The following is a 13,347-nucleotide window of genomic DNA, read 5'->3' on the forward strand; positions in this document are numbered from 1 at the left end:
TATATATATATATATATACACGTTGACTTTATAAGAAACTGCTAAAAAGAAAATAAATAAATTTTAAAATAAATAAATAAAACATTTAATATATATATATACATACATATATATGTATGTATATATATATATATATTAAATGTTTTATTTATTTATTTTAAAATTTATTTATTTATTTATTTTCTCTTTAGCAGTTTCTTATAAAGTCAACATGTACTTACCATCTGGCCCAGAAACTCCCCCTCCTTGGTATTTACTGAAAAGAAATGAAAAGCATATGTCCCCACAGAGACCTGGACCCAAATGTTTATAACAGCTTTTTTCATAATTGCCCCAAATTGGAAACAACTTGATGTCCTTCAGCTGGTCCCTGGATAAGTGAACAGTGTATGGCCAACGATGGAGGACCGTCAGCCATAGAAACAGATGAACTACGGGATGAATCTCATGGGTGTTATGCTGAGTGAAAGAGGCCAGACGCAAAGGCTACATTTGTAGGATTCTATTTATATGCCATTCTGGAAAAGGCAAAATAATGGCAACAGAAAACAGGTCAGTGGTTTCTAGGGGCTGGGGTCAGAGTAGGAGACTGACTACAAGGGGGGATGGGGGAACTTTGTGGGGGGATAAAAATAGTCTATCTCTAGATTGAACACCTGAAGAGGTAAATTTCACTTGGTGACAATAGCCCAGACACACCTGACTTTACAGCAGGTGACGTGCTCAGCCACTGATTGCCACACAGTAGGAGCGAAGGCAAAATTGTGTCCTAGGCTCTGCCCAAGGCTGTGGAGGCCTTGGAGGGGACACGCTGGATTCATTTCAAGTAAAATGATGTAATCCGACTAAAGAAAACGAAAAAGAAAAGAACAACCAGTCATCATCCCTGCTTCCATTTTGGTCCTTTGAACCATGAGTAAAATCTGTCCACGCTCCGTGTCTTATGGCAGGGGTGACAGGGTTGGCAGGCTGAGGCGAAGCTCCAAGGAGCTGGGTGGGGACTGTGAATATTTCTCAGACCCCTGGGTGCTGGGCCATCCAGATGGGCTCTTTCATTCTATCCAGGCAGTAAGGGTGGGGTGACCAGAGTCCATCTAGGAGGGATGCTCCCCTGGGCATCCTGGAGCTGGCTTGCAGTGCTTGGAGCCCAAGATTAGGCATCAGTTTGTGGGGAACTGCTTGTCTGTGGGACCCACATGGGAATTTTGGATAGAGGAGAAATACTTTTGGAAGCAGACTCCCAAGCAGACTCCTCAGGCAGTAACCTGCAAGACACATGCACATATTGATTCAACATGTGTTTATTTTGTACCTGCTCTGTTCTGGGTGCGCATGTTCTAGTTGCTGGGGGTGCATCCATGAGGAAGATGGAACTAGGCCATGCCTTTGAGGAGTCTGTGGTCAGGTCAGGAGAGGACAGAGGGGGAGGCCCCTTTTCTTTCCACCTGGAGAGGCCTTTGGATCACACTAATGGGAAGCCCTAATGGGACTGGTGAAGATACTGAAGTTTGGGGAAAACTTCATAAGTGGGAGGCTGACACGTTTGATGTCACCAATTCCCAATATATGGTAGACTCTATGATGGCCCCCAATTATCCTCACCTCCTGGTATTCATGCCTCTTGTAATCCCCTCCCCTTGAACGTATGCAAGACCTATGACTTGCTTCTCATCAATAAGATATGGCAAAGTGGATGGGGTGTCACTTTTGTGATTACATTATGTGAGATTGTTACTTGGGTCTTGCTAGCAGACTCTTTGTGTAGACTTTCTCCCTTGCTGGCTCTGAATAAGCAAGCTGCCCCATGAGGAGGCCCACATGGCAAGGAACAGAGGGTGACCTCCAGCCTCCAGCCAGCAAGGAACTGATGGCCCCAGTCTGACAACCCCCAAGAAACTGAATCCTGCCAATGACTCTGTGAGCCTAGAAGATGACCTTCTCCATTCGAGCTTCAGATGAGACCACATCCCTGGCCGACACCTTGACTGCAGCCTTATCAGAGGCCCTGAAACAGAGGACCCAGCCAAACAAGGCCTGGATTCCTGACTCACAAAGACACTGAGATAATAAATGTGAGTTGGATTCCTGACCCACAAAAACGCTGAGATAATAAATGTGAGGTGTTTTAAGTTGCTAAGTTTGTGTTAATTTGTCACCAGCAATGGAAAGCTAATGCAGGGCTAGAAACCTCCTAGAAAATTCCACAAAGATCCACCTGGCTGCCTCATGCTTTTCTCCATTTGGGGGCCATTTCAGTGTTCTGCAAGGTGGTTTTCTGCTCAGGCAATACAAGTGACCTGAGAAGGAGGGAGTTGACATCATTGATCTGTTTATCTGCAAACCCCCATCAATACAACCAGGACTGCATTTCTGTGGCTCTTCATGCTTTTCTGAGTGCTTTGAGAAACATGGTCTTTTGAAAACGTATTATTCCTGCATTATCCCCATTGACACAGTTCAGAAGAGTTAAGTGATCAGTGCAGGTTCACCTAACTAAGTAGTGACACAGGCAGGACTAGAACCCGGGTATTAGAAGGCTCTGGTCTTGGGAGGCTCTTGTCCCGGGCCGGGCTCTGTAGCCACACACATCCACCTGGTTTCTGTCCATTGGTTAGAGTGTACAGTGGCTACCGCCCATCACAGCCCAGGGGCACTCAGAGAAGCCATCCTATCCAGTCCCCAGAGGAACTCTTGGGAGGGAAGGTGGAATCTTGACTCTAGGACTGAGCATTCTTCATGAAGTCTGATGTCAGCCAGGGCTGATCCGTGACTGCCAGCAGGGAGACCACGTAATCTCATTGTGCCAGACTGGCTTGGCAGAAAGATTAGATAGCAACATTTACTTTACCATTAGCCTTACCTGGCACTTGGCTTTGAGGGGCCTTGGGAACTGCATTGCTAATGCATGGTACCCCCTGCCAAGGGCACAGGTGTTCAGAAATGTTCCGTGAACATATCAAATCAAGCAACGGAAAGAAATCTAAATAAGTGAATCATGGCAAGGCTGGCATGGAATACTAAGCATGGTAAGTGTTACCGAGCGGGTCTGAGAGGCCTTGGGATGGCTGGTCCCCTGGGAGCTTTCAATCAGGGTCTCACCCCAGGCATATGGGTATCCAACAATACAGAGAACATTTTTCCACTCTCCAGTCACAGATCTGTGGAGTTTCTCCAGGTTTTAAAAATGAAAATTTTAATTAAGAACATTTTTGGGCCCAGTTATTGCAAATAATGTATGTTCATTGCAGATATTTACAGGTTAATAAAAAATTTTTAAATGACTCAACTCCACTACCCAGAGCTATCCACCATTAATGTTGTAAATGAATATATTTACTTACTTACAAAAATGAGGCCATACAATACCGTATACATTATTTTACAACCTGATATTTATTTATTTATATTCCAGTTTTATTGAGATGTAAGTGACATACAGCCCTGTGTAAGTGTAAGGTGTATAGCATAATGATTTGACTTACATACATCACGGAATGATGACCACGATAAGGTTAGTGAACATCCATTTTCTCATATAGATAGAAAATTCAAGAAATAGAAAAAAATTATTTTTCTTGTGATGAGAACTCTTGGGATTTACTCTCTTAACAGCTTTCATATATAACATACAGCAGTGCTAATTAAATTTATCAAGTTGTACATTACATCCTTAGTACTTATTTATCTTATAACTGGAAGTTTGTACCTTTTGAGGGCCTTCATTCAAGTCTCCCTTCCCCTAATCCCACCTCTGGTAACCACAAATCTGATCTCTTTTCTATGAGTTTGTTTCTTTGTTTCTGAAGTATAATTGACCTACAGCACTATGTTATTTCCTGTTACACAGGAAATATAGAAATGGTATTTCTATACATTTCAAAATGATCAGCACAATAAGTCTGGTTACAATATGTCACCATACAAATATATTATATAATTATTGACTGTATTTCCCACACTGTACATTTCACACCTGTGACTCATTTATTTTGTAACTGGAAGTTTGTACCTCTTAATCTCTTCCACCTATATCTTTCCTTCTCCCACCCTGCTCCTGTCTGGTGACTACCTGTTTGTTCTCTGTATCTATGACTCTACTTCTGTTTTGTTATGTTTGTTCATTTGTTTCATTTTTTAGATTCCACATATAAATGAGATCATACAATATTTGTCTTTCTCTGTTTCACTTATTTCACTAAGTATAATACCCTCTAGGTCTGTCCATGTTGTTGCAAATGGCAAGATTTCCTTCTTTTTTATAGTGGAGTAATATTCCATTGTATGATTGTGTGTATATATATATATATATATTGCAAATATATATATGTCACATCTTCTTTATCCATTCATCTATTGATGGTCCCTTAGATTGCTTCCATATCTTGGTGATTGTAAATAATGCTGAAGTGTACATATACTAATTTCTTAAGGTCAAATGCATTTTAACAACCATGCATTTTACTCCCCACCACGTGTCTACGGTTTCTTTTATTTTTTTTTTTTGCGGTACGCGGGCCTCTCATTGTTGCGGCCTCTCCCGCTGCGGAGCACAGGCTCCGGACGCGCAGGCTCAGCGGCCATGGCTCACGGGCCCAGCCGCTCCGCGGCATGTGGGATCTTCCCGGACCGGGGCACGAACCTGCGTCCCCTGCATCGGCAGGCGGACTCTCAACCACTGCGCCACCAGGGAAGCCCAACGTGTCTACGGTTTTTGACATCATATTTTACATCTTTTTGTTTTGTGTATCCCTTAATTACTTACTGCAGCTATAGATGATTTTATTACTTTTGTCTTTTAACCTTCCTACTAGTTTTAAATGTGATTGATATACTACCTTTACTGTATAAATGCCTTTACCAATGAGATTTTTCCTTGTGTAATTTTCATGTTTCTAGTTGTGGCCTTTTCTTTTTCACTTAGAGAAGTCCCTTTAACATTTCTTGTAAAGCTGGTTTGGTGGTGCTGAACTCTCTTAGCTCTTACTTGTCTGTAAAACTTTTGATCTCCTCATCAAATCTGAATGAAAGCCTTGTCAAGTAGAGTATTGATTGTAGGTTTTCCCCTTTCATCACTTTAAATATATCATACCACTCCCTTCTGCCGCAGAGTTTCTGCTGAAATCTCAGTTGATAGCCTTATGGGAGTTCCCTCGTATGTTAAGTTGTTGCTTTTCCTTTGCTGCTTTTAATATTCTCTCTTTATCTTCAATCTTTGACATTTTAATTACAGTGTGTATTGGTGTGGTCCTCTTTGGGTTGATTCTGTTTGGGACTCTGTGCTTCCTGGACTTGGATGACTGTTTCTTTTGCCAGGTTAAGGAAGTTTTCGGCTATTATGCCTTTTTTTTTTTTTTTTTTGAATTTGTTTTGTTTTTTTTTTTGTCTGTGTTGGGTCTTCGGCGCTGTGCACAGGCTTCCTCTAGTTGCAGCAAGTGGAGGCTACTCTTCGTTGTGGTGTGTGGGCTTCTCATTGCGGTGGCTTCTCTTGTTGTGGAGCACGGGCTCTAGGTGCGCGGGCTTAGTTGCTCCACGGCATGTGGGACCTTCCTGGACCAGGGCTTGAACCCGTGTCCCCTGCATTGGCAGGCGGATTCTTAACCGCTGCACCCCAGGGAAGTCCCTCCTCATTTCTTTTCATTCTTTTTTTCTGTTAAGCTTCAGTGATTTCCACTACTCTGTCTTCCAGCTCACTGCTCTGCTCCTCTGTATCATTTACTGTTGATTCCTTCTCGTGTATTTTTCATTTCAGTTATTGAATTCTTCATCTCTGTTTGGTTCTTCTTTATATTTTCTAACTCTTTGCTACAAACGTCTAACTTCTCCGTCTGTTCATCCAGTCTTCTCTCAGTGTCTTTGATTATCATGATCCTTACCTTGAGCTCTTTACTGGGTGGGTGGCCCGTCTCCTCCCCACTTAGCTCTTCTTCTGGGGCTTTATCTTGTTCCTTCGTTTGGAATGTGTTCTTCTGTCTCTTCATTTGGCCTAATTTGCTATTTTTATTTCTATGTATTTGGTAGGTTGGTTACATTTTCCAGCTTTGGAGAACTGGCCATCTGTAGAAGACGTCCTATGCGTCCCAGCAGTGCACGGCCCTGTTGTCGCAGAGTTGTATGCTCTAGGGATGCCCTCTATTTGGGCTGTGTGGGTCCTTCTGTTGTGGTGAGCTGACTACTGTGGGTGGTCTGGTAGGTGTGGATGGCCCCCAGTCTAGTTGGTTGCCTGGCCCTGCCTTGTGCAGAGACTGCTGGCCCCTGGTAGGTGGGGCCAGGTCACAAGGCTGCTGGCTGCAGGGCCCTGGAGGTCCCAGGGCTAGCACTGGCCTGCTGGTGGTCAGAGCCAGGTTCCTGGGTCTCTGGTGGCAGGGGCCTGGGGGTCCCAGAGCTGATATCAGCCCGCTGGTGGGTGGGGCTGGATCCTGGGGCAGCTGGTTGAGTGACCCAAGGTGTCCCAGAGCTGGTGGGCAGGGTCAAGGCCCAGGGGATCCTAGGGCTGGTACCCACCCACTGGTAGGTGAGGCTGGGGCCTGGGGCTAATGCCAGCCCAGTGGTGGGTGAAGCTGGGTCTTGGAGTTTCTGTCTATAAGGTCAGGGGGTTCCAGGGCTGGCGTCAGCCTGCTGGTGGGTGGAGCTGAGGCCCAGGGGGTCCAGGGGCTAATGCTGGCTCACTGGTGGGCAAAGCTGGGTCCCAGGGTCTCTGGCTGCAGGGCCCTGGGGGTCCTGGGGCTAGGGCTAACATACTGGTGTGCAGGGCCAGGTCCTGGCCCCTCTGGTGGACAGGGCTGTGTCCCAGGGTGGCTGTAGGCTCAGAGGGTCTCAAGGCAGCATGCCTGCTGGTGGGTGGGGCTGTGTCTCCAACTGGCTAGTGCAACCTGATTTTAAAAGAAAAACTAAGTGTTCATGTATTTTCCAAGTGATTTCTTAAAAGTTTACATCATCATTTTTTAAACTTAAAATATAATATGCACACAGAACAATGCATGTCATAGGGAATAGCTTGATGAATTTTCACAAATATATCCATGTAACCGCTATCCAGATCAAGAAACAGAATGTTACAAGTACCCCCAAAGCTCCCCCAGGCTCCCTTCCAGTTACAAACCCAGCTCCCGGAACCAAGTGTAATCACTGCTCTAACTTCAAACAGCAAAGATTACTTTGGCCTATTTTTGTACCTTAGATAAACGGCACCATGTAACAAGCATGCTTGTGTGTCCAGCTTGTTTGCTCAAAATTATGTTTGTGGGATACACACCAGTATTGTGTATAGGTACAGATTGGTTATTTTCATTGCTGTATATATTTCTCCACTGTGTAAATATACATTATATTTATCTCTCTTCTGGTTGATGGGCATTTGGGTAGCTTCCAGTGTGGAGCTCTTAGGAATAGTGCTGCTATGAACATTCTAGTACATGCCTTTTGGTGAACATATGCATGCATTTCTGTTAGGTATAGACCCAGGAGTGGAACTGTTGGAGCACAGGGTAGGCAGATGTCTAGCTTTAGCAGGAACTGCTAAACAGTTTTCTGAAGTTCTATCATTTTGTACCCCTACCAGCAGCATACGAAGGTTCCACCTGCTCCACATCTGTTCTAGTGGGTATAAGGAGGTATCCTCTTGTAGTTTTGATTTGCATTTCCTGATGAATAGTAACGTTGAGCACCTTGTCATGTGCCTATCGGCTCTTTGTATGTCTTCTTTTAGGAAGTCTCTGCTCAAGTCTTTTGCCCATTAAAAAAAATTAGGGTGTTTGTCTTTTATTACAATTTGTAGGAGTTTTACAACAGAAATTTAATTTGTTAGGAGCAAAATATCTTTTTCTAAAACATTACGTGCATGTGATGCCATTATAGAAAAAGGAGGACAACTGAGTTGCTCAGGCAGCAGAGGGGATGAAGACTCACCAGCCCCACAAGACGTCTCTATGGAACACTTGGGAATCAAAGGAACACAGTTTGAAAACCCCAGCGCAGTCCATCTCCCTGGGGCAGATGGAACAAAGCCCCTCCCACCCAGACAAGTCACCGGGGCAAGGAGGCAGATGAGAGCCAGTGGCAGTAAGGCATAGGTGCCCGGGAGCACGATAATGGCTAACATCTATAAAGGCACCCGTGTGATGTGAATTAAGTCTCATTTCAACAACGCTAGGAAGTAGGTACTCTGGTTTTAAGGATGGGGTCCAGAGAGGTTCAGTAACTTGTTAAATGGTTACACAGCTGGCAGGGGGCAGAGCTGGGGTTCAAACCCAGGCTGTCTGGTTCCTGAGTCCACACTTGTGCCTCTTTTGCTGCCTCTTAGAATGTGGCGTCCCAGGAAGACACACACACACACACACACACACACACACACATGCCCAGTTTCAGAGCTCCCAAAGCCCATCCCTGGGGTCCAGCCTTGAGCAAATGGAGTTGTTGACCGTGGATAAGGCGACATACAGGTAGTGAGCTCTGCTCTGTGAGAGGTATGTAAGCAGAGGCTGAGATGCCATCTAGCAGCTGGTGCAGAATAGATATTCCATACAGATTAATTAAGTGAATGAATGAATGAATGAATGAATGAGTTTCCCCCTGGGGACAGCAGGAGCCTGCTCTCCTTCAGGGGCAAGGACCATGGGGAGTGAGAGCCATCCTGGGCTTTGATAACCCCAACTCTGTGGGTCCTTGACTAGGGGGGCGCGGGGCACTGTGGTCCAAGCTCTTGAGGACAGGCAGGAAGCAGAGAGGAGGCAGTAGCTCCTGGGGCAGGAATATACCCACGCAGAGTCCAGGGAAGGGAAAGGCATAGCCAGAGCCTCAACCCCAACCTCCCACGACCAGGCTGGTTGGCCTTCAGAAAGGGTTCTGACATTTGCTTTGGGTAAAATGCAAGAGAAGGCCTTGGGGGAGGCAGAAATTTGAAACTGGGCCGAGCAAGGGTTAACTGGAAGCAGACAAGGAAATGTTTGGAACCTGGGAGTGGGCTGGCGGGGGATGGAGTTATTAACCAGGGTACGGAAAATTCCTGAGAACTGGAGCATAACCAAGGAATTGGCTTGAAGTCCCACAGCAGGGACAAAGGGATTCTCAGAAGGCCCCCGCTGCCCCTCGCAGCCCCTCACTCCTCCTCATTGTGCCTCCTCTGAGCTGGACCGGCCCAGGGCTGCAGCACAAACCTACTGGAGATGGTGGCCTGGGTGAACCCCACTTGGGGACGGAGGCCAAGGTTCGTTATGCTGATAATGGGTCTCACCCCACCGGCCCCCATCTCCTTTGTTCTCCATATCTCTAACGCCACGTTGCTCCCTGGTGAGCACAGCTCTGGACCGGATCCTCTATGCATTTTCTGATCCAATCTGATTTGATGGAGGCCCTGTTCTTTCTTGCAATGACCTGGGTCCTGGCTTCTGACTGGTATCTTTATCATGTTTGGTTACAGCGGAGGGAGCTGGGTGTGACGGGGGTGTGGAGGGGTGTATTTAATGCGTTCCTGCTCCAGATGGACAAAGCCATTCTTAAAACAGCCAGGGGACCCAGCCCTCCCTGCCCAAAGGGGCTGCGGCAGCAGCAGCTTCAGGCGACTTCATGCCTTGGCTGATTTGGGGGATGAGGCCACAGTCGCAGTGGAAGGCTTTGCCATCTTCTCATGCCCTCCTGCCTGCCTTGCACCACCCACCGTGGCTGGGTTCCTGAGCACCCAGACACCTCGTGATTCCTTTGCCTTGTTCATCTCTTCATTCATTCATTCATTCCACATGCGAGGCATGCCTGCTGGTGGGTGGGGCTCAATAGAGGTGAATCAGCTGTGAATTTTACTCTTAATGGGTTCACATCTGAATGGGAGGAATAAGACCCATTTTAAAATCATTGTAAGACAGAAAATGACAGTAATAGTTAACTAGAGCAGGATACTGAAAAGAGACAAAGTGCTATGGGTCATTTAGAAAAAGGAGCTCACTTCCAGGGTGCATCCGGGAAGCCGCCATGGAGGAGGAGGCGTTTGATCTACCTTAATAATGTTTGGATTGGAAGTTAAAATCCCCCAGGGGGAATCACATTTTCACAGGGATCTGGACTTGGCACACGTTGGGCTAATGGTTGAGCATCAAACACACCAGCTGACCCTGTGGAATGAGCTTTGGACCGCTAGGAAATGTAGAGGAGGGTTCCGAGACTGGCTGGACGCTCCGAAATCACATTGCTGGTGTACCAGCAACAGCAGCCTCGCAAGTTTTCGCAGCAGGCGGTGGATCTGTGTTATGGGGAGTGGAGCCCTAGGCCTGCCTCCTCTGGCCCCTTTGCCCCAGGCCACGGTCCCCACGGTTGGCTCAGGTAAGGCTGTAGGCAGACTGCTACCAATGGGCCATACGGGCAGGGGTGGGGAGGGGAGGTGTCACAGTCCCAGTTCAGTGCTGAGAACTGTGACTTGGGCTGGAACAGCTTGCCTTCCAGTCTTCCCGTAGGTCAGCCTGGACCATTTGACTTCTAGTGGGCCACACCCTCCCTGGCCTCTGGGCCTTGACGCATGCTGTTTCCTCTGAATGCGCTTCTCTCTCCTCACCTGGTATAGGGGTCAGAGTCCTTGCAGGAAACAGATGGCCACCCAGAGGTTTGATTGAAGAGACTTAGGGAGGGGCTGTGTACAGGGGTGGGGAGCAGGGTGACCCCAAAGAGGGATGCTGGGAGGCACAGGAGCCAGCGGCACTGGGAGTGGGGAGAGGCCAGGGCGGAAGCAGCACCACCAGAACCTGGGGTTCTTAAATATCTATTTATTTATTTGGCTGCGTCAGGTCTTAGTGGCAGCATGTGGGATCTAGTTCCCTGAGCAGGGATAAAACCCAGGCCCCCTGCATTGGGAGCGTAGAGTCTTAACCACTGAACCACAAGGGAAGTCCCAGAACCTGGCGTTCTGAAGGCAGAGGGATGCAGGGGCTGGGATCACAGAGCACAGGAGTGAGTGTCTGTGCCCTCCCCACCTTCCGATCTCCTCTAGGGCTTCTAGGCCCACCCTAGGGGCCTGTGGGCAGCCTCCTGGGCTCTGAGCAGGGCAGATCCCTGAGAAAGAATCTGGAGGCCAAGGAAAAAAAAGGGCCCCTGGTAGCTCCCATCTCCCTTAGGTTTTAGCACCATCCCCCTCTGCTGTCCTGACCCCCAGCACTAAGCACTTGTGGTCTGACCACACGCAGTGGACTGTGAACCCAGGCCAGGGACAGGGTCTTCCCAGCCTTTCATGGCAGCACCTGCTCCGGCCTGGCCCAGAGCGTGGAGAATGTAAAGATGGAGCTGATAAACAGGGGTCGGGCCTTGGTTCAGCTCCTGCCTCCTTGTCAGTGACCTTGAGTGACCTTTCTGTGAGCCTCACGGTCCTCATTTCTGTTGGGTCATTGATAGAATGAAATAGGTCCATAGTCGGCAACAGAAAAACATAGGGCCCTTCTCTCCTCACTTCTGTTGTGGGAAGGAAAGAAATGCGACCTTGTTATGGTCAAAGCACTAGAACATTATGAGAGATGAAATCATTCATAACTTCCCCTTCCTAAGGTAAGTCCTTTTTCTTTTTTAATTTTTAAATTAAAAAAATTTTCTTGACAAGTAGTTGATTTACAATGTTGTGTTAATTTCTGCTGTACAGCAAAGTGGCCCATATATATATATTCTTTTTCATATTTTTTTCCATCATGGTTTATCACAGGTATTGAATAGGTCCCCTGTGCTATACAGTAGGACCTTGTTGTTTATCCATCCCATATATAATAGTTGGCATCTGCTAATCCCACACTCCCAGTCCTTCCCTCCCCCCCCCCCCTCCCCCTCGGCAACCACAAGTCTCTGTGCCTGTGAGTCTGTTTCTGTTTTGTGGATAGGTTCACTTGTGTTGTCTTTTAGATTCCACATATAAGTGATATCATATGGTATTTGTCTTTCTGTTAAGGTAAATCTTTTCTTTCTTGAATATTCCCTTCATTTTCTTTTTGTTGGCAGGAAACATCTAAAATTTTAGAAAGACTTTTTATTTTTTTAAGTTTTTTGGCCATACTGCGTGGCATGCAGGATCCTAGTTCCCCGACCAGGGATCGAACCCGTGCCCTCTGCAGTGGCAGTGTGGAGTCTTAACCACTGGGCCTCCAGGGACGTGCCTAAAAATACTTTGTGTTTTGAAAATATTACAAATCTACAGAAAAATTACAGGAATAGGGCCACAAACTCCCACATACACTTCACCCAGATTCACCCATTATTGACATTTTACCATATTTACTCTGTCTCTGCGCACACACACACACAGTTACTACATTTTGCTCAGATAATCTGAGTCAGTTGTAGACATCATGACCTTTCTTCCTCATCTTTAGTGTGATTCTCCAAAGAACAAAGACATTTGCTTACAGAACCATAGATTCGGGAAACTTAACACCGATGCAACACTATTGTCTAATACATGGCAATGTTCAGATTCCGTCAATTGTCCTAAAATTGTCCCTTTTAGTGATTTTTCTGCTCCAGGATTTTACCCAGGGTCACATATTATTTTTGGCCACCTCGTCACTTCACTCCCCTTCAGTCTGGAATGGCTCCTCAGCCTGCATTTGTTCCTGATGCTGACAGTTTTGAAAAGTGCAGGCCAGTTTTGTAGAACGTCACTTGATTTGGGGTTGTTTGATGTTGTCTTACCGTTAGATTCAGGTTATGTGTTTTTTAGCAGGAATATCATAGAAGCAATGCTGTGTCCTTCTCAGTGCATCATATCAGGAGGCACATGATGTTGATTTGTCCCTTTGCTGGTGACATTAACTTTGATTACTTGGTGAAGGTGGTGTCTCCCACCAAACTTCTCCACTGCAGTTATTGGGCTGTGATTATGAAGGTATTCAGTAGGGAGATACTATGAGAATGTATAAGTAACCTGTGGCCCATTTAATCTTCACCCAAAGTTTAAGCAACCATTGAGGATTTCTGCCTGAATCAATGATTGAAATGATGCTTGTAGAGTTGTAATTTTCCGTTGTTTCTTTTACATTTCAGTTATTTATTTATTTATTTATTTTGGCTGTGCCATGCAGCATGCGGGATCTTAGTTCTCTGACCAGGGATCAAACCCATGCCCCCTTCAGCGGAAGCATGGAGTCTTAACCACTGAACCTCCAGGGAAGTCTGTACATTTTTCACATTGTCATTCTTTGGTAAGGAAGAGATTTCCTTTCATCTTATTTATTTGTTTATTTATCTGTTTATATTTATTTATCGGTATGGACTCACAGGTTCTTGTTTTAGTCAGTGAGTTATAATCCATTATTATCATTATTTATTTTCATGCTTAAATTTCCCATATCTGGCCCACGGGCGTCCCTTAAGCTGACTCCTGTATTCTCT

This window comes from Lipotes vexillifer, unplaced genomic scaffold (assembly GCF_000442215.2).
Source record: "Lipotes vexillifer unplaced genomic scaffold, Lipotes_vexillifer_v1.1 scaffold1129, whole genome shotgun sequence".
Taxonomy (NCBI): Eukaryota; Metazoa; Chordata; class Mammalia; order Artiodactyla; family Lipotidae; genus Lipotes; species Lipotes vexillifer.